The following is a 23,718-nucleotide window of genomic DNA, read 5'->3' as shown; positions in this document are numbered from 1 at the left end:
AAAGTGATTTTCACTTTTGCTGGTTATTAAATTGGCCATCATTTTTTAAACAATCTTATTTTATTGAGTATATCACAAAATGAAAATACAGGCTACATTAATATTAACTCAGGGTGAAAGACCTGGAAGAGGCAGGAACACCATTGGCCATCATTTTAATACAAGTTGTCTCAAACTTCAGTGAATATTTAACTCTGCAATACTAAACCTCCCCGGACAAAAAATAATATTATACCATTCATTTTCTACAACAATTGTCAAGTATATCATCATACATGTAAGAGCTCAATACAGTTTTGCTGTAATAAAAGAAATTAAATTAGTAGTGCTCTTCAATAGAGTGAATCTTCACCCAGGGTAGTATCCCAGGATTAAAGGCATTGTCTCATCTGGATAACTTTATTATCGAATGAAAGATGAACCGGGAATAAATTGCAGGTTGGCTGTTGAAACCCTTGGAGATCATCAGGAAACGTTATTTATTCTGCAGTTGGTGCTGTCAGAGAAATTTTATATTATTTAGCGACCATTGGCAAAACTCTTATATCATGCAATTCATGGTTGTTTTGGAAGTTCAGCCCTCTAGAGCAGGAGTCGCTGCTTTTTGTAACACTCCAGTCCATTACTTAATGACGTTGGCGTTTTTCATACATTGCACAATGTCTAGATTACCGGAATGTAGGTTTAGTGTTGTGTTGTTTCTGTCTGCTTGAATTACTGCTTTAGGCTGCCTGCAGATGCCTGGGTCGGATCCGGATGCGAGAATTCTCGCAGCGGGACCCGACCCGAGGCCTGCAGAGAGCAGCGCAGAACTCACCTGCTCCCGCAGCTCCGTCTCTTTATGTGCCGGCTGCCGGGCAGCCGACGCATGCGCAGACAGGAGCCGGCGGCCGGGGAGTGGCGTTTCTGTGCAGGGCTCTGCGTGATTTCGCGCAGACAAACTGTGGCCGTCTGCATAGGATTGCTTATAGTAATGCAATCCTATGCAGGCGTGTATGGGTGGAAATTCTGCGGGGAATCCCGCCGTGGAATTTCCGCCCGTCTGCAGGTGACCTTAGGGTGACTACCCACTACAGTTCTTTTTCACTGCGAAGTTCGCAGCGTTTTTTTTCCCCCAGGGCGTCTATGGGACTTGTTAATGTTAAAATCACGATTTCGCAGTAAATTGCGATTTTGCGCGATTGCGATTTTAACATTGACAAGTCCCATAGACCCTTGGAGAAAAAAACGCTGCGAATTTCGCTGGGAAAAAGAACTGTAGTGGGTAGTCACCCTTAGGGCTCAGTCAGATGGGTGTTTTTTTTCTGCGCATGGTTTTTGCATTTGTGATTACTTTAAAGATTTATTTGAAGAATTACTGCGCCGGTGACTACTTTGGTTTCTGCATTTGTGATTAGCATCTATACAGAACCAATGCTTTTCAATGGTAGCATGTGTGATTTTTACATGCGCATAAAATTCCCACCTACAAAAGATAGAACACTTGGGTGTCAATGGACATGGTCAGGCAATTTTTTTCACGCACAAAGGCCGCCTGCACACGGGCGGAAATCCCACGGCGGTATTTCCCGCGGGATTTCCGCCACTGAAAGTTTGCATAGGAGTGCATTACAATACGCACTCCTATGCAGACGGCCGCGGTTTGGCCGCGCGAAATCTCGCACGGCAAACAAACCGTGGCATGTCCTATTTTTGTGCGGGGCTGGCACTCACCCAGCCGCCGGCCCCGGTCTGCGCATGCGCCGGCTGCGCGGCAGCCGGCACATGAAAGAGCCGGGGCCGCCAGGCGCGGGTGAGTACGCGCTCGTCCCTGCAGGCTCTCGGGTCGGGTCCCGCGGCGAGAATTCTCGCTGCCGGATCCGACCCGCTCGTCTGCAGGCGGCCAAAGTGAGATTTTTTTCACGCACGAATACACGCATGTAAAAAACGCCCGTCTGACTGAGCCCTGATATGGCAGTGATGTCACTTGTTTTCTGTAAAAGAACTCTTGCAGTATCTGTATTTGTTTGTAGAGTAAGGTTATTATGTCAACAAGGCCCTGTGCTCCCTATTATTAATAATTTAAGATAGCACTGTTCATATATCATAAATTACAAGCTTAAAAAAGTTGAATTTGGAGAAATTTGGATAACAAAAATGAGAAAATTATTGTAAAAAAGTAGAGTATTCTTGTTCACTTTGATTATAGAAATATTTCAGGTAGTGGTAACTTCAAAGAAACTTTGTTTCCTACTTCCCGTATCATTACTTCATTCTTATTATTCTTTACAATGACATGACTTTCATAGTCAGCAGTGCTCAATCTATAACAGGACAATTTATTTTCTCTAGTGATGTTCGTTTGTAAAAAGTAGACATTAAAAGCTTACAAGGTCAACATTATGTAGACAGTGCTGTAGGATGCTTCACGGGGGAATATTCCTTGATGTCTTTATAGCAGACATGACCATTTTGCTAATGGTTCAGCTGGATATGTGTCAGTAACATTGAAATAACATTTTCAGTCATGTATTATTTCAGGTAAGGTTTTCGCGCACAGGGGTTTTATTCATAAAGTCATATGGATTATATGTTGTATGGGTAATATGGGGCATTCGTAAAGTGAATAATTTGTAGTGCATTTGATATACGTAGTATATTCAAATAGTGATGTTTTACCAAAATGTATAGTTCTTGTCCAGCTATTTTAAATGTTTAAACGGCATTTACAATTCTTTTCTAGTTAGCTATATACAGATACAGTATAATTAGATAATCACCTACATTTTTGATCACAACCAATACTTGTATCCATTGTAATAGCTGTATTAAAGGGGTTGTCCCGCGGCAGCAAGTGGGTCTATACACTTCTGTATGGCCATAATAATGCACTTTGTAATGTACATTGTGCATTAATTATGAGCCATACAGAAGTTATCAAAAGTTTTATACTTACCTGCTCCATTGCTGGCGTCCTCGTCTCCATGGTGCCGACTAATTTTCGGCCTCTAATGGCCAAATTAGCCGCGCTTGCGCAGTCCGGGTCTTCTGCTGTCTTCAATGGGGCCGCTCGTGCAGAATGCCGACTCCGTGTAGCTCCGCCCCGTCACGTGCCGATTCCAGCCAATCAGGAGGCTGGAATCGGCAATGGACTGCACAGAAGCCCTGCGGTCCACAGAGAGAGAGGATCCCGGCGGCCATCTTCAGCAGGTGAGTATGAAGACGCCGGACCGCCGGGATTCGGGTAAGTACTACCCAGTTTGTTTTTTTAACCCCTGCATTGGGGTTGTCTCGCGCCGAACGGGGGGGGGGGGGGGTTAAAAAAAAAAAAAAAAAAACGTTTCGGCGCGGGACAACCCCTTTAATTTTCCTTTCTACACCCCATATTGTATTATATTAGTATTTTATATCAGAATTAGAGATGAGCGAACGTACTTGTTTTAGGCGATTTCGCAATCGAGCACCGCTTTTTTCGAGTAAGTGACTACTCGGGCGAAAAGATTCGGGGGGCGCTGTGGGTGAGCGGGGGGTTGCAGAGGGCAGTGGGGGGGGGGGAGAGAGCTCACCCTGTTCCCCACTGCTACCCCCCGCTCCATCACGCCCCCCTCCGGCGCCCCCGAACCTTTTCGCCTGAGTAGTCAGTTACTCGAAAAAAGCGGTGCTCGATTGCGAAATCGCCCTAAACGAGTACGTTCGCTCATCTCTAATCACAATGCATCAGCAAAACTGTTCCCACAGGCATGTTGTATTTAAATAGAAAAATTTCCCCCGCGCTCCTGGGTTCCAGCAGAGATGAAGGACACAATGTCCATAAATAATTTTAAATAATTTATTAGTTCTTTTGCTACGCGTTTCTGCGGGCTTACCCGCTCTCTTCAGGCATGACGGGCGTTTTTTCGCGCGATTTTCGGATCGCATGACGGATGCGCATCCGCAAATCGCGTGACCGGTGCCCGAAAATCTGCTCCTAGCCGCGTTTCATTAGAAACGGGCCGGAGCTGTCCAGCGCATTGCATTCATGGAGCCGGCAATACAGCCGACTCCATTGAAAGCAATGCGCTGCGGGCGAGTGTGGGATGAATTGTCGGGAGGGGCTTAAATATATAAGCCCTTCCCTGCAATTCATCCAGAAAAGTGTTAAAATAAAAAATATATATATACTCACCTGCTCCCGGCAGCCGGAGTTCCGCACAGCCGGCCTGCAGTGGGTGTGAAGGGGGTGTGAGTGAGACATGCCTCTGATTGGCTCAGCGCCGGCAGACCATTGCTTTCAGTGGAACCTGCTGTATTGCCGGCTCCATTGAATTCAATGGACAAACATCGTTCTTCTCTGCCACAGCTGTTACAGCTGTGGCAGAGAAGAAGGATTTGTCTTCTATATGTTCTCAATGGGGTCGGCGCTGCTGCCGCCGGCCCCATTGAGCGCATATAGAGAAGAGAACAGGAATCGCAGATCGCAGATAGGTGCGATCTGCGATTTCTGTTCTATAATTTATCGGATGAGCGCATAAAAAGCGCTCATGTGTCCGATACCATTGCAAAGCAATGGTTTTAAAAAATCAACGGACGCATGCGCAAATCGCGCAAAAAAACGCCCGTCTGACTAAGGCCTTAGGCCCCATTCTGTTCAATATATTTATCAATGACCTGATAGAAGGACTGCACAGTAAAATATTGATATTTGCAGCTGATACAAAATTTTACAAGATAATTAATACAATGGAAGATAATATACCGCTGCAAATGGACCCAGATAAGCTGGGACTTGGGTAGAAAAATGGCAAATGAAGTACAGTATTAATAAATGTAAGGTTATGCACATAAGCAGGAGAAACGGATGTCACCAATATACACTAAATAGGGTACTGCAAGGAAGAAGTGACATGGAAAAAGACCTGGGGGTACTAGTGGATTGTAGACTTAACTGGAGCATCAATGCCAGTTAGCTGCTGTAAAAGTAAATAAAGTCTTGGGATGCATTAAAAGAGGTATAGGGGTGAGAGACGAGAACATTATCCTTCCATTATATAAGGCACTAGTCAGGCCGCACATGAAATACTGTGTACAGCTCTGGACCCCAGTGCTCAGGAAAGACATTGCAGTGTTGAGGGGGTTCAAAAAGGGGCAACTAAATTAATAAAAGGAATGGGAAGACTGGAATACCCAGAGAGGCTATCAAAATTGGGATTATTCACCATGGAAAAAGACGGTTAAGGGGCGACCAAATAACTATGTATCAATACATGAGGGGACAATACAAGGATCTCTCCCATGATCTGTTCATACCCAGGACTGTGACAATAAGATGGAAATCCTCTACGTCTAGAAGAAAGACTTTTTCATCACCAACACAGAAGGGGGTTCTTTACTGTAAGAGCAGTGAGACTGTACAACTCTCTGTCTGAGGACGTGGTGATAGCAAAATCGATAGAGAAGTTTAAGAGGGGATTAGATGCCTTTTTAGAGCATTACGATATTACAGGATATAGAGATTAAATAACCAGTGGGGTTTTTGATCCTTGTCTAGGAGTCAGGTAGGAGCTTTCAAGCATTGATCCAGAGATTATTCTGACTACCATTATGGAGTCGGAAAGCAATTTTTTCCCCAAAATTGGCTAAATTGGCTTTTGCCTGATTTGTGGTTACATATGATGGAACAAGAAATTCATAGTATTATTCAGTCACTAACTAATTGCAAATAGGTGCAGAATCAGGATGAAATATTTCCTGGTTTAATCAATGCCATGCAGAATTCAGACTGTTCTGATTTACTGTATACTTATCTTACAGGTTTAATATTCCGAGCAGATAGTTTCAGATTTGGGGAAAACATAGATTATTTACTGTTTTATGTGAGTTGGACCCCCTATTGGCCAATATGAGGATATTGCAGCAAATTTAGCTAATTATTAGAGTTGAGCGAACATACTCTGCCGAGCTTGATGCTCGTTCGAGTATTAGCGTACTCGATGGTGCTCGTTACTCAAACGAGCATCAAGCCGTTTTCGACTCTGCTCCAGTTTTTGGCTCCTCCCCGCTGTGATGTGCCTGTTTTGGCCCCTCCCCGCCGCGACGCAGCGCATGATATTGACAATTTTTTTTGTCTGGCAGGCAAGGGAGAGAGAGAGAGAGAGAGAGAGCGACAGAGAGAGAAAGAGAGAGAGAGAGAGAGAGAGAGAGAAACAAACCTACGAAAGGAAAAAAAAAAAGCTTGGCACCCGGCGTCCCACACAAAAATGTTCGAGTCTCCCATTGTAGTCAATAGGATTCGTTACTCGAGTAGAGCTCTCAAATTTTGTGGAAACCTCGACTCGAATAACGCGGACCCGAGCATTTGGGTGCTCGCTCATCTTTTCTAATTATGTTTTGGACAATGAAAGTGCAAACACATGTTTAAACATATCTTTTAAGATCTGTTAAAACTAATATAACAATCTCATACCCCAACGGTCCCTCAAAGCTGAAGCTTATGGACGTTTCACACCTTCAGAATTCTCCACATTTCACACTTTATATTGTGGTAAATTCTGCACCAAACTTCATACGACACTGTGCAGATTTTGTTGCAGAATGAAAGTAGCTTAGTTCTGCTGGCAATTCTTCATAAAATCCGCAACAAGACTTGGGGATTAAGGTGTGGATTCTTGGTACATAAAAATTCTACCTATGTGAAATGTCCCTTACTGTATTCTGTAGCCCCTTACAATGAAGAGCTACTCATTCTATAGCTACTCATGTCTTTGTTCTGTGATGCAAACAATGGGTCAACTATTATTTTACTATAACATGGTGGCTTTGTTGGGCTAATGGGGTCAAAATATAATTTACACCCTCTAAATTCTAAATCTGCTGTTATGCTGTTGCATCATTTTAGTTCAAGGACTAAGCAAACAGCAGTAGGGATCTTTGAATGACGTTATGCTTTAAATACTATCATAGCTCATTAAAATACAATTTGTATCATTTTACAATATAGTTTAAAATACAATGACATTGTAGCATTTATCAACATCAAAGACAATGTGGGTCCCTATATATAGCATTATTAGTGCAAATCTTACTAGATTACGTAACATCTTTCCCTGATACAACACTAGCAAGTTTTCATCCTTAACTGAAGAGCGAATGACTTCTGATCAGGGAGTTCAGCTGATTATATGCAGTATGCAACATTTTGGCTCTCATCCCAGACAGAGCTTAAAATGGATTTATCTCTATACTAGTGAAGACTGAGGGATGTGGGAACCATAGAATACCTCCAATGCTTAAGAAGCATGCAATATTTTATCAGTTACAAGTAGTTTTGGAAGCATTGTGCCGTGTGTTACATTGGCCTAAATTAAGTTTAGGATTTACAATGACTGATATCAGCATAGATAATATAGCTAGAGATGAGCGAACGTACTCATTTTGAGTAATTACTCGATCGAGCACCGCAGTACTCGGGTGAAAAGATTCGGGGGCGCCAAGGGGCGGGGGGAGGCGTGGTGGCACGGGGGGTAGCAGCGAGGAACAGGGGGGAGCCCTCTCTCTCTCCCTCTCCTCCCCACTCCCCGCTGCAACCCCCCACTCACCCACGGCGCCCCCCGAATTTTTTCGCCCGAGTACGGAAGTACTTGAAAATCGCGGTATTCGGGTGGAAAAGGGGCGTGGCCGAGTATGTTCGCTCATCTCTAAATATAGCTAAAAACAAGGCAGTTATTAATAAAACAGATTTGAATGAATATAGGAAAGTAATCTTTCCATTAATATTATTCTGTCAATTGAATCTCTTCACTTTATTTTAAATTAGCTTATATCCCTCAGTAACCTGGCTCTTTCCCTCTCTTTTTGAATTCTGGCCTCATGCTGTTCCAGGGTCTCAGTAGCCCTTAATATAGTGGCTCTTCTTTGCATTACTTGATGTTGGACCCTATTGTGTTCCTTGGTTTCCGATGCCCATGATACACTGGCTCTTCCTCTCTCTTTTTTGTTCCAAGGGTTCTGCAGTCCTTAATGTCCTGGATCTTTTGTTCTTTTTTCATTTGTACCCTATGTTGTCCCAAGGTCTTTGTCCTGGTCTCTTATTCTCTAGTCATTGGTCAAGTGGTTCGCTTGTCTCACTCGCTTGCAGTCATTTAACTTTTTTGCTTTCGGATGAACTTTTCCAATTGAGTTTTTTTTTTTCAGAGGCATTCTGAATCCACCACGTTTAATTTATTCACCATGCTGAATCACAAGGCATCTTTTTTTTTACTATAGATTATACAGTAGGCCTGGTTTATTTAAACTGTGTAAAAAACCTATTTGTTGCACATAGTGACCAATCATCATTCCTTAAGCTGTTCTAGTAAAATGAAAGCTGGGCTTTGACTGGTTGTTGTAAACAACAAACTGTTGAAATCCCCCCTAGTACTTAAGATATGTTGTATCATGAAGAGTATGTGTACCAAGTTTGGTTGAGATTAGAGTTGAGCGAACATACTCTGCCGACCTTGATGCTCTTTCGAGTATTAGCATACTCAAGCTGTGTTCGACCCCCCCCCCCAGTTTTTGGCTCCTCCCCGCTGTGACGTGCCTGTTTTGGCCCCTCCCTGCCGTGACGCAGTGCGCGTCATTGGCAAATTTTTTGTCTGGCAGGCGAGAGAGAGAGACAGAGAGAGACGAACCTAGCAAAAAGAAAAAAAAGCTCGGCACCCGGCGTCCCACATACAAAAATGCTCAAGTCTCCCATTGTAGTCATTGGGGTTCGTTACTCGATTAGAGCTCTCAAATTTTACAAAAAGCACGACTCAAATAACGCGGACTCAAGCATTTGGGTGCTCGCTCATCTCTAGTTGAGATCCATCAGCATGTGGGAGCCTATGAAGAACAAACAAAGAAATATACACGTTTTCACATATACATACAATAAATTAAATGTTGTTTAATATAATTTTAACAAGTCTTTATCAATCTGAAGTAAATAATACCTCACTCTATATTATAAATCAGTGTCCCACAGCTAATCCCTGGGGACAAGATCCACCTGTGGCTCCCCAGTTATTGGTAGCTCCAAGTTCTACTGTGACCTACAATGACTAGGGTGATTACATCGTTACTTGCACTTGATACTAATCTTAAAATTATTTAACTAGCAGTTAACACCAGGATAACAGTCATATCATTTAATCACAACCATACTCAGTATGGTTCAACATCAGCTGTTGTATTTGAAAGAGGCACATACCTACAAAAGTTGGGAACTTTTGTTAGAAATGATAATGTCTCCTATTGTTCTTTTAAGAATGGAAAGGCTGCTTGTCAAAGCCCCTTTACATGGGCCAATTTTCAATCTGGTTGTTCAGAGCCCTCCACTTCCTCTGGGTTTTGAATGATAATCGTCCCGAACAAAAGGTTACTAACCTCACACCAAAGATAGCACATGCTCACCTATTCCATCTAACACTAAACTCTACTAGTATGGCCACTGAGATCATGCTCATGTTATGCAGGTTTTATGCGACATACTCCTCATTATATCCCATTACATCAGGTCACAATGTTATCTATATAGTCTGTAGATAGTTTAGATGACTGTATGGAATAGAATATGTAATATATGGAGAAAAAACCAAGGCATGAGAGGCATCTAAAATAAAATGCAGTCCTTAGTTATGTCATCCTTTAAAAATGCAAAACTGGTGGGCGAGGGTGCAGTTAGTTTTTAGAATAGTATGACACTCTATGGAAATAATACATAGATAAACCCTTTATCTGGGCAATCAAACTAAGAATAGTGCCATCAGTGGGAGGAGAGGGAGACCCTAGTCATCCATATAAACACCCATAGTGTTATATATATATATATATATATATATATATATATATATATATATATATATATATATATATATATATATATATATTTAACTTGTTCTTCTGACATGTTATTATTAAAAAGCTAGAAGAATGATAAAGAACGAGTCAGTCCCCAATAAAGAATGTTAAGGAAGCATTACTTGCATATTTTTTCTCTGCTTGTATTTACCTTATGCCTGCTTGATAAAGGCCCTGTATGGGTGAAATGTGTCTTCCTTTAGGAAGTGGTAACTGAAGACTGCATTTTCATTTGGATATCTCTGGTGCCTTGAATTTTTCTACATATATTTCTACAAGTGGAAGTTTGGTGGAAGACCATGTTGAGTAGCACTGGGGAACCAGGCGGTCCATGGGGTCTAATTCTGCTTCCTGTGGAATAAAAGATGAAAGCAAGCAGAGTGACTCTAATCTGGTCATACATTAGACAGCTAGCTCTCCTAAAATCAATATCTCCTAACACTCAGATCAGTCAATCAATAGAAGGAGATAGCCTACTGCCAATCACCTCTGTCAGAGGTTTACCTCATGGAGAACAAAGGATTGAAATTTTACCAGCCAGTCAGCTCTCCTATGCAAGATTGTAGGTTAATCATGCAGCAAATCTGCACGTTTGACAAACATTTAACTTATTTCTATGGCCAGCTTAGCATACATTAGCAAGGTTGAGTTTTACCTCAAAATAGCATAACGGTTTGATCTGCCTGTGTTACGCTAATTACAAAGGTAAGAACTTGTCCTGCATCCATAACAACATAGAAATGTAAAATATAATCACAAATGCTTGCATTGTAAGTCATAATAGAAAAGAGCTTAACTGAGTTTCTTTACATCAGTATGTGATGACATGCTTTTAGAATAGTCTATTGATTTCTCATCAATAAATTGCCAACTGTCCAGACCAATACGGATCCTTAAAACAAAGGGGCAGCAGTACTAGTTAATTGATAAAGTTTCTTCACAGGGTTGTGTTGATGTTCTTGGCCAACCTCCATGGAACTGTCCATTGTTTTGAAGCTTCCTACAAAGTGGCTATGCCAAGAGCACTTCCTTTTCAAGATATGTGGGTGTCAAACAATTGGACAATTGGATCAGCAGGTGATACAACAATATGCATAACACTATCATACCTCTGAAACAACCTGGAATGAAAACATATTTTTTAGACATCAAGTTTAAATATTAACGGTAGGACACCTGAAATGTGTTTAAGAGAATACTGAGCATAATCAGAATCCAGATGTGATGTAATATGCAAGTAAATCAAGCAGTAAAACAGTAATGAAATACTAAATCAATCTGTAATTACATTCAATTTTATCAGTTTGAATCTGAACATTTGCATAAATACCATAAATACAAAAGATGAAGAAAAGGTAATTTGCTTTAGAAAGTCAAATAAGAAAAAATATTTTGTAGCTGTCGTCAATTTTAACTCAATGGGAAAAAAATACAAAAATGTAATCTAAAAAAAAAGGAAAAAAAGTCTAATGTATCTTCAAATCTTTTTAGTAGGCTATGTAAACGTTATTTACACCGTGTTTGTAAATTAAATATAAATTCAAGTAAAACTGACAAACTCTTTCTAGCATAATTTATCAAAGAAAAAGTATAATTTTTAAATAAAATATTTTCTCGCTTAATATATTTCATGGGACGTATAAACTCAGCTGTATTGAAGTAAAATCAATATATAATTATGCAAATTGCAATAAATGTTGCTACTGACTTAGTGCTGTAACATTAAATTGACTTTTTAAAAGTGTCTAACTCTGAAAATATGTCATTCATTTCATGTTTATTATAATTTATCAAATGCAGCAAGAAAAACATTATCATTTCATATTCAACATAAAATATGTGATGGTTATAGAACGGGAAAAGGCCTGGTAATGATTGGTAACTATGGGAAATACACTTTGGCTAAAATAAAATTAAAAACTTGTCTAGGTCTTAGCAGACAAATATAAAATAAATGTGGATTGAATAATTTGTGATTGTTTTATAGCTACATCACTATCAAGGGTCACATATTTATGCATAAGAACAGGTGCCTTGGCCTAATAGCAAGTTTCTGCAGTCTCATTCCCATAACATTACGATAATTTAATATCTCTAAATTAGACAAAAGGAAGTACAATATAAACAATGTTTTCATGTAAAAACATGGAGGTAAAAAGTAATACAAACTCAAATGATTAAAATGACTCAAAACCAACCAGGAATGTATCAACAGGACAGATTTGAATACAACCAAATACAACATCTGCATGGAGTTTTATGTTTTTGTTATGTTTGCATAATTTTTCCTCTAACACAACAAAAACAAATTGATAGGCTAATTGGCTTTTACGAAACCAGCCCTACTATGTATGTCTGTGTCTAAGGGCTCTTTCACATGGGGAGCTAGGCACTCAATAATCTCGCACTTAAAAAACACATGGCTATTAAGGCCTATTTACATAGGATGAGTGTTGGGTAAACGATGCCCGACACTCGTCCCTGTGCCTCTACGCTTCGTGCTCCTGCACAGGAGCTAGCACAGATGGCTCGGACAGTGGGCGGCCAACAGAGGATGGTGCAGTGAAGGAGATTTCTCTCCTCTCGCTCCCCTGTCCCCCTCCATTGAGATACACAGCAGCCTTCGCTATTGAACGGTGGCTGTTTAAGCTGCACGATGAGCGATGAGCTTCATTGCTCATTTTTTATGCCGCATAAACGATCAGCAATGAAGCTCATTGCTCATCAGGTAGTTTAAACAGCCACCATTCAATAGCGAACAGCTGCTGTGTATCTCAATGGAGGGGGGTGGGGGAGCGAGAGGAGAGAAATCTCCTGCACTGCCCCCATGCTGGCCGCTCCGTGCCTTAGCTGACTATCTTCCCGCTTGTCTCTAAAGATTCGGGGGCTGGCGGGGGAGAGCGGGGAGGAAAAGAGGTCAGATCTCTCTCTCCCTCTCTCCCCCCCGCTCCCCGCCACAGCTCACCTGTCACCCGTGCCGATCCCCGAATCTTTAGAGACGAGCGGGGAGATACTCGGCTAAGGCACTACTCACTCGAGTAATGTGCCGTAGCGAGTATACTTGCTAATCTCTAGTAGTGAAGCAATATCAAGAGGGTTCCAGGCTCCCACCCTACAGTCATATGAGGGTTCACTCCGTTTTAGCATCAATGATTAAGGAATAGGTTTTAAGTAATACCATCTATCCTGTTCTAGGTGGATGATACCCACTCACTTTTGTGGAGCACCACCACCAGGAGATTTCTCTAACACTACATGAGGTGATTTAGGTCCCTGATGATCATACCTCTATTGAAACACGTCAGACCATAAGTGTTGGATGGCAATTGGGCAATACTCATAGACCCTATTGGCACAAAGGCTGAACCTACCAATAACTATTGGACTGAATAGTCATTATTGATCCCTCTTCACTAATCAGAAAATATAGGCTTGATTGTTACATACTAATCAGGGGTTGTTGTTATCAACAATAACCCTTTTGTTTGTGTTGGTTTGTCCATGGATGGGTGCCTACATCCTTGTTTTTAGATATTTCTTAATTTAAAAACTTGTTTTTAAACATCTAATCAGTAAATTTTAAGTCTTTATAAAGTTAGGATGCTACTGCCTCAGTGACAGTATAATTTATTACAAATCTAATGTTTTCTAAACTGAACCTTCAGTGGATTTGATTAAAATCTTTGATCCTTAACAATTCTAAACTAAGATTCAACTCCAAGTAATTGACTGTTTTTGACAAAGTTAAGTTGGATTGGAGTGCAAGAAATATCACTGCTGTCAAATGGCATCCAAACAGATTTTAGCTGTTCTTTTTACATTGACATAGTAATAATCTTGGTTGCTACTAGTATAGGCAATACTGACATTAAAGAAAAATGTACACACAAAATCTCCCCTTTAACCCTTTCCAATCCACTGTCTGACCTGTGAAGACATTAGGATTTAAGGCTGTACAGCTCTGATGTTGGTAGACATCCGTCAGGGTTCTCTTACTGTATATTGTCAGCCTCTCTGCTGTCAAAGCCTATCCAACATGTCACCTCATGCAGTACTGGCTTTAGCCACCATATAGCGCCATTGTATAACAGCAGAAAAAGAGTAAGCCCCCTAGTAAAACCAGGATAGAAATTGGATTGGAAAGGGTAAATGAAAGTCTTGCCTCTATGTACTTTACCACACTTTTCCCCTTATCTATAGTCTATTTCTTACTAGTTCAGGCACGTTCCCTCCACCCACCCCCTCCACATACACACAACTTGAACCAAGATTGGAAGCTATCTTCCTTATTTGCTTCTGGCTTCATGGGGGAACCATCTCTGTTCTGTCCTCCCTTATTTCCCTACATGAAATGTGTGTTACCAAGACAGTTGGGTCTGTTAAGAAACTAAACTCCATCGTCAATGAGATAGGAAGTTTGATTTGGCTTGATTGACATATGATTTATATTTGATTTGACTGAGACATGCAGACAGGAGGACGTAATTTGGAACAGGAAGGGGAACTGCACAAGAAAAGTACTGCAATGATGTTATATGGCGTGTTGTGTTCCACACTGAAGTATTGATGTATTTGTATCTTGGGGTTTGTCATAATATAAACTGCGCTAACTTTCATTCTTAACTTTGTTCTTAGTACAACAAATAAATCTTGAAAAGACGGTGATTCTGGCAGCCTCATTAATAGCTATGCCTTGCAGCATGAAACAAAAGTGAAATCCCTTAACAGATAACAATTTTGGAAAGTAAAAAGAAATCACTCAGTAACATAAAAGATATTAGCTATTAATGGAGATATTTTAGAGCAGTAAACAATTAAAATGTTCGCAACAAAAGGCGAAAATGAAAAACAGTCTTCAGAATGCAAATCGTTCCTGAGAAAAAGCAAAGAAATATGTAACCTTGTAAATCATTCCGCGCAAATGATGCAGCCTACACTTACAAATAATATCACCCTGTGAGTTTCCTCATTAAAAAAGGAAAGCCGCCAATAAATTTATTGCCTACCATCTGCCTATTGACTGGATGGATGTACTTTATACTTTTAAGTCATTAGTCCTTAATTTAAAGGTACATAAATGGTGCCATCAATAACCAGTAAGCACTGACAGAAATTCCCTCTGTAACATTATTTAGTTCTTGATAATGGATTTGCATACAAACAATATGAAATTCATTTACCTTAAGTAATATTTACCGTAAGCGCAAGGCTATTTCTCTCTATAAAATGCTTGATTTTACAGGATGAGATTTATCATCATGAGCATTAATGGGAATTTGTCAGCTACTTTGAGCCCAATAAGCTAAGCTTATGGGTTCAAAGTAGCTAACATGCTGAGTCTGGGGATGTACGTTTATACTTACCTTCTCTGCTGTTTCTTCACTGTCAGTTGTCAAATCCGTAGCTAAATGCTTCAAGCGGACGACATAGAATGAGAGGTTATATAGCACTCACCTATGTAGCCTGAGGAATGCATTGCAATGGCTGGTTTAAGCACTGACAGCGGGGGATAGGTGGGAAGAGTAAATATAATTGAATGGCTGTGATTGGCTGTGATGAACCAATCACAGTCATTCATTGAATAGCTGTGATTGGTTCATTGAGCCGCAGCACTGAAGAACCAATCACTATCAGAGCTTCCTGAAGGCAGGGAATTTGAACCCCTGACCAGGAAGCGCTGAGAGAATACTACAAGCGAGTGCTGGCGACCTATAGAGAAGACGTGGTGGAGAGAAATGCAGCTGTTAGGTTATGTATTTGGGGGGGTTTATGCAGCTAGGGCTTATTTTCAGGGTAGGGTTTATATTTCAAGCCCCCCAAAAATCCCAGAAAAAGCGCACTACAAAGTTGCATGAGTTTGTAGCACCATGCGCGACTTTGTAGCGACACAAAATTGCAATATCACTACGAGAAAATGCAGCAATATCGTACAGACCACCAATGCAATATTGCTGTGATTTTCTCGTGGTGATATCATATCGCCGAAGTGAAAGAGGCCTAAGTGTACTGTGTCATAAGTGTGTGTTTTGGGATTAGTGGATTAGCTGAGTGCATCATTTAGCCAATACATTGTGCTACATTGTCTTTTCTTTCTAGAGGTTAAATACATTGTGTTAAGGAGATATATTGGTGGGTTATACTAATAAGCATTGTTACATTTACAAAACACATATAGTCTGCCTGTGGATTGCAGTCTCTATTAGAGGTGAGTAATTAGTTACTCAATCAGGGTCTAATAAATTGCATCTGTGGAACTTCATTCTAAACAGAGGAGGAACAGAAGTGCAGCAGCTAAGTGCTATTTCAATCAAAACCTAGGTGAGTGTGTGTGGCTGTCTTATAACTGTACTGTTTTCTAAGTATATTGTGTCATAAGTGTGTGACTTGGGATTAGTGACTTTGGAGTCAGGGATTTTGTAAGAGTAATTTATTTAATTGCTGCTTATTTGAAATGTTTGCATACATATATATCTTTCTTTATCTGATCTATCTGTATGATCCCCATTTAGAATGTGATCCATGATTGACAATGCCATCCAGTGTACATTTTGGGCCATTTATGCAGTTTTTGAACAGCCATTTGAGGGTGCATACTGCTGTATGTGATGTGAGCATGTTGCGCACTTGGAAGCCCAGAACCTGGATCTAAATGAGCAGCTTGCAATACTGAGATCCACTGACAATATAGAAAGGAATTTGCGGCTCACTGAGCAGGCACTCGCTGGGGTAGATGTAGAAGTGGATGGCAGTTTGAGAGAGCAGGATGAGCAGGCAGCTAGCTTGGTAACAGTGAGAAGGAGGGGTAGAGAAAATAGATCCAGGGAGGCTAGTCCTGAACTGGCACACGCCAACAAGTTTGCAAAGTTGGCAGATAAGGGGGATGCCATTACAGGATTAGCACTGCTGCAGCACAACATGGCATCTGACTGCCAGGGGGATGTCTACTCCAGTAATAAGGGGAATAGGAGTGCAGGGCAGGCTAAATATGTTCTGGTAGTGGAAGACTCAATTATTAAGGGGACAGACAGGGCAATCTGCCACAAAAACTGGGATCATCAAATGGTGTGTTGTCTTCCTTGCATTCAAGTTCGATACATCAAAGATTGGGTTGACAGATTACTGGAAGGGGCTGGTGAGGTTCCAGTAGTCATGATACACATTGGCACCAATGACAAAGTGAGAGGTAGGTGAAAGGTCCTTAAAAACGACTTCAGGGAGCTAGGATGTATGTTTAGGGCAAGGGCCTCCAAAGTAGTATTTTCTGAAGTATTATCTATACCATGTGCCACATCAGAAAGGCAGTGGGAGATTAGGGAGGTAAATAACTAGCTCCAGAGTTGGTGTAGGAAGGAGGGGCTTAGGCTCCTGAAGAACTAAACTGACTTTGCTGTTGGCTACAGGTTGTACCATAGGGATGGGCTGCATCTCAATGGGGACGGCGCAGCTGTGCTGGGGGAGAAGATGGCTAGAAGGTTGGAGGAGTGTTAAAACTATGGACTGGGGAGGGCAACCATAGAGACAGAGGGGAAGACAGTGTAGACAGTGAACTGGTACTAAGTAATGGAAATAGAGTTGTAGGAGGGGGTTAGTATAATTAGAAATGGCAGAATAGTTACTAGCAATACACGTAATATAAAACATAACCAAACCGTTCTAAACTGTATGGTGACTAATGCTTGAAGTCTGACCAATAAAGTAGACAATCTAGAAGTTGTAATTTCTGAGGAAAATTATGACATAGTGGAAATAACAGGGACCTAGTTGAATGAAATCTGTGACTAAGTGGTGAACCTACAGGGTTACAGTCTGTTCAGAGGAGATTGTACAAACCGGAAAGGGGGAGGGGTTTGTCTTTATGTAAAATCCTATTGAAAGCCCACATTATGGGAAGATATATATGAGGGGGATGAACATATGGAGTCTCTATGGGTGAAAATGCATGGAGGGAAGAACAACTATAATATCCTTATAGTGGTTTTCTATAGATCACCAAATACAACAGAAGCTACTGAAAATCTATTACTGAAGCAAATAGATGAAGCAGCAAATCACAATAAGGTAATTATTATCGGGGACTTTAACTATCTGGATATAAACCAAAACCTGCGGATCTCATAAAGGTAACAACTTTCTGTTGATTACTAAAGATAATTACCGTACCCAACTTGTACAGGACCCGACTAGAGGGATGGCCATTTTGGACTTCATATTAACCAACAGATCTGACAGAGTAAGAAGGATGCAAGTTGGGGGCACCTAGAACACAGTGACCATAATATAATAAATTTCAACTTGTCTTTCAAGAGAGAATTTTATAGGGGTACTACAAAAATACTAAAAGAAGGCCAAGTTCAATCAGCTAAGTGATGCCCTTAAACTTATTCACTGAGATAATGTCCTGAAAAATAAGAATACAAACAATAAAAGGGAAACGCTTAAAGACGTAATGTGAGAGGTTCATATCTTACAGGAATTAAAGACTTATGAATAGGAGAAAAACAATGTGGCCTTATAAAGATGTAAAGGGGACAATAAACAGTAAAAAATAAAGTGTTTAAACTACTGAAACAAGAAGGTAGCAAAGAAGCACTAAAAACCTAAAATGAAAAAAAAATTATTATGTTAAAGGGGTTGTCCCGCGCCGAAACGGGTTTTTTTTTTTTCAAACCCCCCCCCCCCCCGTTCGGCGCGAGACAACCCCGATGCAGGGACCTAAAGAAAGCTTACCGGAGCGCTTACCTTAATCCCCGCGCTCCGGTGACTTCTATACTTACCGGTGAAGATGGCCGCCGGGATCCTCTTCCTCCGTGGACCGCAGCTCTTCTGTGCGGTCCATTGCCGATTCCAGCCTCCTGATTGGCTGGAATCGGCACGTGACGGGGCGGAGCTACACGGAGCCGGCATCCTGCACGAGAGGCTCCATAGAAGAAAGCAGAAGACCCGGACTGCGCAAGCGTGGCTAATTTGGCCATCAGAGGCCGAAAATTAGTCGGCACCATGGAGACGAGGACGCCAGCAACGGAGCAGGTAAGTATAAAACTTTTTATAACTTCTGTATGGCTCATAATTAATGCACAATGTATATTACAAAGTGCATTAATATGGCCATACAGAAGTGTATAGACCCACTTGCTGCCGCGGGACAACCCCTTTAAACTCAGATAAAAGCAGCAATGATGGAGACAAAGAGACTTATTGCCAAAGAGAGTAAAACTAACCCTAAACTGTTCTTCAACTATATAAATAATAAAAAGATTACAATTGAAAGTGCTGTCCCTTTAATAAATAATGCAGGAGAAATTGTACAGGGTGATGAGGAGAAAGCAAATCTATTAAATCATTTTTTTCTCTAGTGTATTAAGAGAAAAATCAAATGTCAGATGAAATGCAGAGTGATAATGTAAACTCTTCACAAAATGTCACTAGTTTAACCCAGGAAGAAGAGCCGTCTTAAAAAGATTAAAATAGACATATCACTGTGGCCCAATGGCATACACACTATATAACTATGTATAAATATATCAAGGGACAATGCAGAGCTCTCTCCCATGGTCTATTTATTCCCAGGACTGTGACAGTAACAAGTGGGCATCCTCTGCCGAAGGTTTCCACACCAACATAGAAGGGGGTTCTTTACTGTAAGAGCAGTGAGATTATGGAACTCTCTGCCTGAGGACATGGCAATGGCAAATTTGATAAAAGAATTAAAGAGGAGCCTGGTTGCGTTTCTTGAATTTTTTCCCCTTAAATGGGGAAAATTGTGCAGATCATTTTGACCAGGGGTTCCCAACTCCAGTCCTCAGGGACCACCAACAGATCATGTTTTCAGGATATCCTATGGTAAGAACACCTGCGGCAATGTCTGAGGCACCAACAATAATTACATCACCTGTTTAACACTGAGGAAATCCTGAAAACATAACCTGTTGGTGGTCCCTGAGGACTGGAGTTGGGGAAAACTGGTTTAGACTGATAGACTTTACCATTGGAATGGGGGCTTCTCACCTTCAATGTGAGCCTCTGAGGGTGAAGTGTTAACACTGAATGACAAGGCTGCCATCCAGCGATGGTTTTTATGATGACTGGAAGTCAGCAATAACCAGTAGTGAACAAATAATAAACAATGTTTTTGCATTTACACTGGACGATTATCACTCAATTTTTATTTGTTTAACGAATTTTAAGTAATAATCGTCCCATGTAAATGGCCCATAAGTCCTTAGTCATACAAAGAAGTTTTGGAGCAGCAATTGCATATTTGTTTTACAGCCAGAAGAAGATTATTTTTTAATCTATTTTTAATTAAAGGGGTTGTCTCATGATCGGTTTTACTTGCCATCCAGAAAGTCCAGCTGTGACTCATTCCTAAATTTGTGGGGGTAATGGCCACATCACCACTCCATTCACTTCAATGGGACTGCTGTAGATAGCCAACTCGGCCACCACCATCATACAATGTAGAACAAAATTAAACTGGACCTGCTGGATGACAAATGAAACCTGTCACAAGACAGCCCCTTTAAATCTTTAGTAGCTATTAGGTAAAACAAAGCTACAATAAATTAACACTGCAGATAAAGCTTTCTGTGCACAGCAACATTACTGCTCCATACAATTACTGAGCTGCATAAACTGTAATATGGCACTTGTAGAATCTACCATAATCTATCTTGTCATGCCTTTTATTTCATACAGAGTTTATTTCCTCTGATTTATATAGAATTCTCCATCTGATACTGTATTAGACCAGTTTCATTCAAGTGCATTATAAGGTGCATACTCTGAGCTTGGGTCAGTAGGCGCTCAATTGGATAAGGACACTCATCCGTTTTATGGGTGCATAAATGCACCTGTAATATGCTCATGTGAAACTAGTCTTACTGAGCTCTCTCTGCTAGAAGTATTGCAATAGCATACATATCATAGAGTTGGATGTTGCAGCTGTTTTGAAGCTTCTACAATATTGGCCTCATCGTTTATTTTAATGGATGATGAGAACCTGTACTAGAATCCCCTCTGTATGCAAAATAAACTCAAGGACCAAGGAAAGAAAATGGGCCAATGAAGCAGTTAGTTCTCTTGTTTCAGGTGATTAGCAGTGCAGTGGTGTCAGCCAACTCCAGAACAGAAGGCGTTCTATATACACATGTCTGGAAGTTAAAGGGGTTGTCTCGCGCCGAAACGTTTTTGTTTTTTTTTTGCATAGGCCCCCCGTTCAGCGCAGGACAAACCCAAGGGATGTGTTGAAATTAAAAAAAATATTTTACTTACCCGAATCCCCTCTCTGCAACTTCTTCCTTCTTTTCCTCCAAGATGGCCGCCGGGATCTTCACCCACGATGCACCGCGGGTCTTCTCCCATGGTGCACCGTGGGCTCTGTGCGGTCCATTGCCGATTCCAGCCTCCTGATTGGCTGGAATTGGCACACGTGACGGGGCGGAGCTACATGATGACGCGTAGAAGGGGCGGAGCCAGAACGCCACTCGTGCCCGGACCAACCAGAAGGGAGAGGACCCTTCTGCGCAAGCGCGTCTAATCGGGCGATTAGATGCTGAAATTAGACGGAGCCATGGAGACGGGGACGCCAGCAACGGAGTGGGTAAGTGAATAACTTCCGTATGGCTCATATTTAATGCACGATGTATATTACAAAGTGCATTAATATGGCCATACAGAAGTGCTTAACCCCACTTGCTTTCGCAAGACAACCCCTTTAAGGAGGAAATGCTTTTGCTAACTCCCAGCAAACGGAGATCTGGAGAAAGGTACAGTGATTAAGCTTTCTATGCATATGACTGGAGAAGTACTTATCATACAACATATCAGCATACAGTGTTATAATTAATTCAGTTGAGGATGATTCCATAAATTAAGTGTCACACTTTAGGCCCTGCTCTGTTGGCACATTTAGTGTCATTTTATAATATGCTCTGCAATATTCAGGTATTATTAAAATATGCATTCTGATTTACTTCATCAAGATATGTGAATTATGTAAAGAAAAAATAGAGCAAGTTCTGAATATTTAATCTTGTGTCTCATCAGATCAACGTAAGAAAACATTTTAAAAGTCTTACTGTAGCTATATTTTTGTCGTCTGTGTCACTGCCTGATGAATTAAGTGATGTACAAGTTATAATTAGAAACTGCTTGTCAAAGAGGGTTTCTCATTTTGTTTGAACTGAACTGCTTTGAAGAAGTTTCTCAGGATGCTAAAATGAACTCATTTCTTCCTACTTTTAAGGATTTCTATCCAGGGCTCTCTATGCTTGACATGCAAGGTGGTTAGAGAGGCAATCAGAACTTTAAAGTGATCTCATTTGGAGATGTTAAGTTCACCGGCAAATGAAGATAAATTCCATTAGGTTTCCTTATTTAGTATAAGTGTATTACACAGTGTTGCTCTTTCCTTTGATATTTCCGCCTTTTTACATTGCCTTAGCGATTACTAGCTCGCACTTTCAAAAGATCTATTGGCTAAGCTTCCATCTAAGGGCGCCCACCCACTGGCGTTTTTTTTTCCCTGCGAAATTCGCAGCATTTTTTTCTCTGCAGGGGTCTATGGGACTTGTAATGTTAAAATCGCGATCGCGCAAAATCGCAATTTACCGCGAAATCGCGATTTTGCGCGATCGCGATTTTAACATTACAAGTCCCATAGACCCCTGCAGAGAAAAAAATGCTGCGAATTTCGCAGGGAAAAAAAAACGCCAGTGGGTGGGCGCCCTAATACCCTGAAAGTGAAAGAGATCATTCACAAGTATGGGAAGATTTCAGATTATGGCTATACAAGCTAGATCACAGTTTTTAACAATAATATTAGGTACACGTGAATTTAGCTCCTGAGCTAAAATTTTAAATTTGGCACAGGTCCCTTTACTATCACCTGTTATTCATACTGCGGGTCTCCTCAGACCAGTAATTCAGACCACACATCCAATCTCTTACCATCGCTTGTTGACTCTAGCCCAAAAATATTTCTCAAATTTGCCCATACATGTCTCATGTGTTAAGGTAGTTCTAAGGGATGCACAGCAGATATCGTGGAGATGATGATGAGATGCAACAAGCCCTAAATAGAAACAATGGTTTTATCTGAACTATGATTACATTGCTGGATGTATAGAGGGAACAAATCATTTACTTCTTCGTAAAGGCCCATTTACATGCAATAATTGTCATTTGAACAAACGACTCAATGACTTTTTGCTTTCAAAGGATGTGAGATAATTGTTTGAAATCTTTGCCATTTCGCTCCTTTGCTGGGTTGTTTAGTAGTGTCTATATGTAAAAATATAGTAAAGTGGTCATAGATGAGATAAGTGGGCGATTGCTGGCTCATGTGGGTGTGTGTTTATGCAAAGAATCTCTTGGTTGGAGGTTTTTAACTAGTGCAAAGAAAAAGGCATTCTCTACTGCAGCAGCTTGTAGATTGGCTTTTGCATGAAGGCCCATTTGCACACAACATTATCGCTCAAAATTCATTCAAACAACTGAAAATGACCGATAATCGTTGCAAGTAAACACGGGCACCGTGCATTTTTCGCTTGAATGATGATTTTAAGGTAAACTTAAAATCCATTGTTCGGCTACTGCAGATAAAGCAAACACATTTATCTCTCAGTAGACCGCAGGCTGTTATTTCCGTGGGGAGCTGGCAGATAACATTGTAACCCACCGAAGGGCCTAGATGAGAAAAATGCAGCTGTGTGCACAGCTGGGCGTGTGATTAATTACACACTGGCCTCTGCAAACGGCTCATGTAGGCCCTTTTACATGCAAACTACGATAATAAAGTATTAATGGCCATTAACACTTTATGCAAAAAGATTGCTAAATATTTGAATCTTTCAGTCATTTGAAAGATTATCTTTGTGTGTA

The sequence above is a fragment of the Eleutherodactylus coqui genome, chromosome 10 (genome assembly GCF_035609145.1).
Source record: "Eleutherodactylus coqui strain aEleCoq1 chromosome 10, aEleCoq1.hap1, whole genome shotgun sequence".
Classification (NCBI taxonomy): domain Eukaryota; kingdom Metazoa; phylum Chordata; class Amphibia; order Anura; family Eleutherodactylidae; genus Eleutherodactylus; species Eleutherodactylus coqui.
The sequence above is the reverse complement of the archived record's forward strand: the minus strand, read 5'-3'. Positions refer to the sequence as shown.